This window comes from Sorex fumeus, unplaced genomic scaffold, assembly GCF_029834395.1.
Source record: "Sorex fumeus unplaced genomic scaffold, SorFum_2.1 ptg000032l, whole genome shotgun sequence".
In the NCBI taxonomy this organism is placed as follows: Eukaryota; Metazoa; Chordata; class Mammalia; order Eulipotyphla; family Soricidae; genus Sorex; species Sorex fumeus.
Genome location: NW_026606089.1, coordinates 1,511,935 through 1,517,841, shown reverse-complemented (window position 1 = coordinate 1,517,841; position 5,907 = coordinate 1,511,935).

Here is a 5,907-nt window from a genome sequence, read left to right as displayed (position 1 = left end):
CAGATACAGGAGAAGGCTCCCGATGTTGAGAAGTGCCAGCTGCTGTCTTGTAGGGAGCAGGTGTAGAAGCTGCAGGGCGAAGAATACACCGGCTACTAGGGTTCTCCAAACCTGGTTGAGATGGGTTGGTTGAAATGGACTGAGCAGGTTTGGCAGAACCAGACAAAAATGCAGTGGTTGACCAGGAAGAATTGGCTGCATTTGCCTGAGCTGCATTGGTAGAGCCAGGCTTGGCAGGGTAAGCTGCAGCAGGACGATGTGAGGCCACAGATTGTCGTCTGGAGAAACAGGTCGAGCTTGCGGCCTCTCCATTGTAAGAAAAGTCAAAGGTACCAATTTGACCTTCCCAGGAGGTGGCAGCTCAGACTGGGATGGAGATGAGCGTTTTTCAGCACTGTTACTTGGTTTCTGTACTTTGTTTTGACCTGAGTTTTCTCAAGGACTTTTCCATCCCATGTAGCACCTAGCCATGGCTTGACAGCTGAGGGTGGCTTGACATCTTTAGGCCTCTTTGAGCTACCCAGGACCTGGGAGGAAGAGATTCCAGGTTTTGGATCACTCTTCTTCCCCGGAGCATGAAAAACTTTGACAGAATCCAGCATCTGTATGCCTAGGTAGTGGCGGGACTTTTTAACAGCCTCTTGGCAAAGCTCAGGTTGACTTTTTTTGCGTGTCATCTTTCCAGTGGTGGGCTTTTCTTCTGCCTTGACCTTGTTCCCTGGCTGCTTACACTTCTTAGAGTTTTCTCTGGTGTTTTTTTATCTTCTCCTGCCCATGCATCTTTGTCTTGTTGATGCTGCTGGAGGCAGCTTTGTGAGGTTTGCTGTTACTTTTGGCTGTGGTCACAGGACACCTATCACTGACTGCAGCATTACGAACAATCTCTGTTCCCCATAGGAAGCATTCTTGGGATTTTGGCTGGATTTTGGCCTTGGGTTCTCCCTCAAGAGTTTCAGAAGCCCCCTTTTTGTTGTTCTGTTTTGCATTGGAGGTCCCCTTAGTGCCACTTGAATTTTCTTGCACCTGCTTCAGAGTGATGGTCTCAGTGGTGTTTATTACCTGAAGATCTTTTCATTGATCTAGGTCTACTGGGATCTGGTAGGTCTCCAGAGCTTTTGAAAGCCCAGGTTTCATCTGATCAAAATTTATAACTTTTTGTTCCTGAGTTGGAGTTGGGTCAGCGACAGGTTACTTTGGGTTGGGGATATTATGGGAACTTTCCCAAGGTCAGGTGGTGGATTCCTCTCAAGTCTTTGAATCCTACTACTGCAACATGTGGGCAATTCGGAAATTTTTGTCAGACCAAATGTCTGACCTGAAGTTTAATGCCAGGGAATTCTCCATCTCCAGGAAATTCATCACTAAAAAGAAACCGAGGAAGAAATCAGTCCCTGCAAAATGAGATATTCCCTGCACAAAACTACTGCTGCAACAACTGTGCACCTACCATCAATAGACAAGGAATTGTTACTGGCTCTTCTACGGATCATGGCAAGGCCCTGTGCTAGAAGATTTTAGGTAACTGTTGTAGTTCTTACTGTTTGTCATGTGGTGCTGTTGTTTTTTGGTTTTCTTTGTATTTGAAAGGGTTTCTGTGGAAACTAACTTAAAAAATAAGAGACTTGGACAGAGGGATAGTCCATTTGGTAAGGCACTGGCCCTGCGAAGAGCTGACCTCCATTTGATCTATCATATCACGTATGATCTCCTAAGCACATTCAGCAGTGATCTCTGGCACAGACCCAGGAGTAATTCCTGAGCACTTCGTGCTATGACGCAGATTCAATGTCTTCCAAACAAAAGATTTTTTTTTAAAAAAAATAAAGATTTTTAAACTAATAAGTTCCATACAGAGATTAGCATTGTAATGTGTTTTACTCTCAATTTCGTCACTTTCATAAAAAAATAAAAGGACGTTAATATCATAGAATAAGAGTATGAATGAAGCACTCCTTCAGCATGATATTTGTGCTGAAATGCAGATTCTAGATTTGATGATTTGAGATAGAATCTCTGAAACACAAGTATATTCAGAACCTTGCTGTTCATTAATGGAAGGGAAAGTTAAAGGGGTACCATTACAATAGGAGTTCTGAAACTTCTTAAGAAAATAACAAAATACTAGTTTAAAACATGTATTTTGCTTTTAGTGCTGTAATTCTGGAGGACTTCTGACGTAGAACAGTGAAAAATGTGCCATTCCCTGCCACAGAGGCTGGGTGGGATGGGGTTATGGGTGGTCGGCGGAATACTGGGATCCGTGGTGGTGGAGAATGGGCACTTGTGGAGGGATAGGTACTCCATCATTGTATAAATGAAATCCAAGCACAATAATTTGTAAGTCTACAACTGTGCCTCATGATGTTTAACTAATAAAAATTAAAAAATAATTGAAATAACTAGGGAAAAAATGTGGCAATCTTTTGTGTGCTCCTGAACTTCATAATATGAAACCTAGTTGTCCATTATACTATCACATGTTCCAATGTCCATTAGGAGCTCTTATGTTGAGTGCGAAAATAACATGCTGTAAAATGAGTGAGGGGTGTAAACATGAACTTAGTTAACTTCATTTCATAAACTTAAAAATCTCAATGTATTTAAATACCACCTGTCTATGGACAGTTTTCCTCTTTTTGACCCCAAGTTTTGAGTTTTCTTTCCCTTCTCTCAGTTTAACTCCCCTTGATATCTCGATTCTGTGAGGGGTTGAGCAGACACAGAGAAGTGGATTCCAGAGGAGGAAGTTGGTGGTTGGTTATTTGGGGGCTGTACCTCCTTCAGAACCATAACCATTTCTCTAGATGAGTTGCTGTAAGCTTGGGGGGCAGAGCCAGTTTGCTCTATGTATGACATGGAGTCATAGGAATGCAGGCCAGAAAGGAGAGTTCCCAGAGTGCCTTGATGATTGTAATACACCTGGGTTCATTCCTGTTAGGGAAGTGACAGGCTTTGACTCTGATGTGGAACCTGAGATGGTGTTCTCTCAACAAGACTGGCAGAAAGTGATGGGTACACAGACACCGTGTTGTACGTGTCCAGTGTACTCTCACAGCGAGCTGCCTTAGACATGTAAGAGACAGTGGTGTCTTGGTCTAGGAAAGATACAGAAAAAGTATCCCATAGAAGACTTTTCTTCAGCCCTTCCTGCAATATCCCATTCCAAAACACTCAGGTAGGAAGCAGCTGAGGTGGATATAAGAGACTGGTGAAACACTCCAGATAGCATTGTTGTGCTGAAATGTTGGTAAAGATAGGCACTACCCATCAGTGGTTGGAAAGAGGTGCCAGAGGCTGAGGGCAGGAGCCAAGCAGAACTACCAGCAGGAGCAGATATACTGGAGTAGTTGCAGACACTTCCTGTTAGGGAAGCTGCATCATTCACCACGGGAAGGGAAAGCTGCAGAGTATGGGCAGTTCCCAATGCAGATGGATTTTGAAAATTTACTGTAAAGAACAAGAGGGTGATGAAAAAAATCTGTGAGACTTATGATCTCCTTCAACGCTGAGAGGAACAATATGAACTTAAAATTTAAGCCATGGATTAAAGACCTCAACATCAGACCAGAAACCAAAAGGTACATTGAAGGTAAAGTTGGCAAAACCCTCCATGATATTGAAGCTAATGGTATCTTCAAAGATGCCACGTCACTGGCCAAGCAAGTGAAAACAGAGATAGATAAATGGGACTATCTTAAACTAAGAAGCTTCTGCACCTCCAAAGAAACAGTGACCAAAATACAAAGACAGTCTACAGAATGGGTAAGGGTATTCGCCGAATACACATCTGACAAGGAGTTGATATCCAGGATATACAAAATACTGGTTAAACTCCACAAGAAGAAAACATCCAACCCCATCCAAAAATGGGGCAATGAAATGAACAGAAACTTTCTCAAAGAAGAAATCCGAATGGCAAAAAAGCACATGAGAAAATGCTCTACATCATTAATCATCAGAGAGATGCAGATCAAAACCACAATGAGATACCATCTCACACCTCAGAGACTGGCCCACATTCAAAAGAACAAAAGCAACCAATGCTGGCGTGGATGTGGCGAGAAAGGGACACTCCTTCACTGTTGGTGGGAATGTCCACTGGTTCAGCCCTTCTGGAAAACAGTATGGACGATTCTCAAAAAATTAGAAATTGAGCTCCCATTTGACCCAGGATTACCACTCCTGGGAATATATCCCTGAGAGGCAAAAATGTATAATCGAAGTGACATCTGCACTTGTTTGTTCATTGCAGCACTCTTTACAATAGCCAGAAACTGGAAGAAACCTGAATGCCCAAGAACAGATGACTGGTTAAAGAAACTTTGGTACATCTACACAATGGAGTACTATGTAGCTGTTAGAAAAGATGAAGTCATGAAATTTACATACAAGTGGTACAATATGGAAAGTATCATGCTAAGCGAAATGAGTCAGAAAGAGAGGGATAGACATAGAAAGATTGCATTCATCTGGGGGATATAAAGTAACAAAGTATGAGATTAATACCCAAGAATAGCTGAGATCAGCACCAGGAGGATTACTCCATAACTTAGAGGCCAGCCGGGTATCCTAGAGGAAAGGGCAGTTCAGATAGAGAAGGGAGCACCAAATAAAGGATGTTTGGAGGATCCTCCCAGGAGGGGAGATGCATGTCGAAAGTAGACTATGGACTGAACATGTTTGCCACTCAATGCCTCTTTTGCAGACCACAACACCCAAACGGAGAGAGAGAACACAGGGGATTGGCCTGCCACAGAGGCAGGGGGGATGGGGGGATGGGGGTGGGAGGGATATTATCCATGGTGGTGGAAAATGGGCACTGGTAGAGGGATGGGTATCTGATCATTATATAATTGAAACCCAAGCACAAAAAAAATTGTAAATCTACAACTGTAAATAAATAAATAAATAAATAAAATAAAATAAAATTTAAGCCACCGAGATGCTTCTAGTACCAACAGTCAACTGAGTTTCCAAAGTTCCAACAATTTAGGGTGATTCAAAGCTTGGAACCTTTTGGCAATTTGTGTATTTGGTATCGTGCTCCCAAAGTGAACACAGAACTGTAGAAGAACTAGGTGATCGTGTCTGTTCTTGGATTTCTTGCTTACAGATAGTTTCTACTTACCCTAGCAATGCCTGTAGCTTGTTCTCCTATTGACTCATATGTTATTTTTTATAAGGCAAGCTTTTCTAAACTAGGAAGTCTAAGAGTGGGTAACATTCTCTGGACAAGAAGAAACCTGAGGGCCAGAAATGACAAAGAGACTTCATGTTTTCCAATAATTTTTATTGAGCATTTTAAGGAGTATAGTTTCGAACAATAACTGACAGTGATCTTGGGTTCTTTCTGGCTCTGCACTCTGGAGTGACCCCTTGTAACATTCAGAAGACTGTATGCAGTAACAGAGATCCAAGCAGATTGGCTGTGTACAAGGCAAGTGCCTTATCCCCTCCAGTACTATCTCTCTGCCCCTTATGTATTTCCAAGTTAGGGAACCTAAGCATGTGGACTTTTTTCCAGGACTCTGCATTGTCACTACAATGCAGAAATGGTTAGAAAGATACCTTACATTAATATAGGCATTTGGAGTCTTTACAACTCTTACCATTGTAATCAACAGGTTTCCCTTTGACTTGTGCAATGAATATCTGTTAGTTACGGTTCACTTATGACTTAATCTTGTTGATGCATAGAAGGTTACCCTGATTTTTGATCCACTTCAAAAATGACTACTTGAGTTTTTCCCAAGAAATGTTTTTGGAAGGAAAACTTTATTTAAATTCTGTGTCTTAAATTGTTTATCTACAATGTAGTTACTAATAACTCTAAGAATAATTGTGCATACATAAATATAATTTTTCCAAGTCATGTGGTTTACATAGGAGGAAGTATAAAGAAAACAT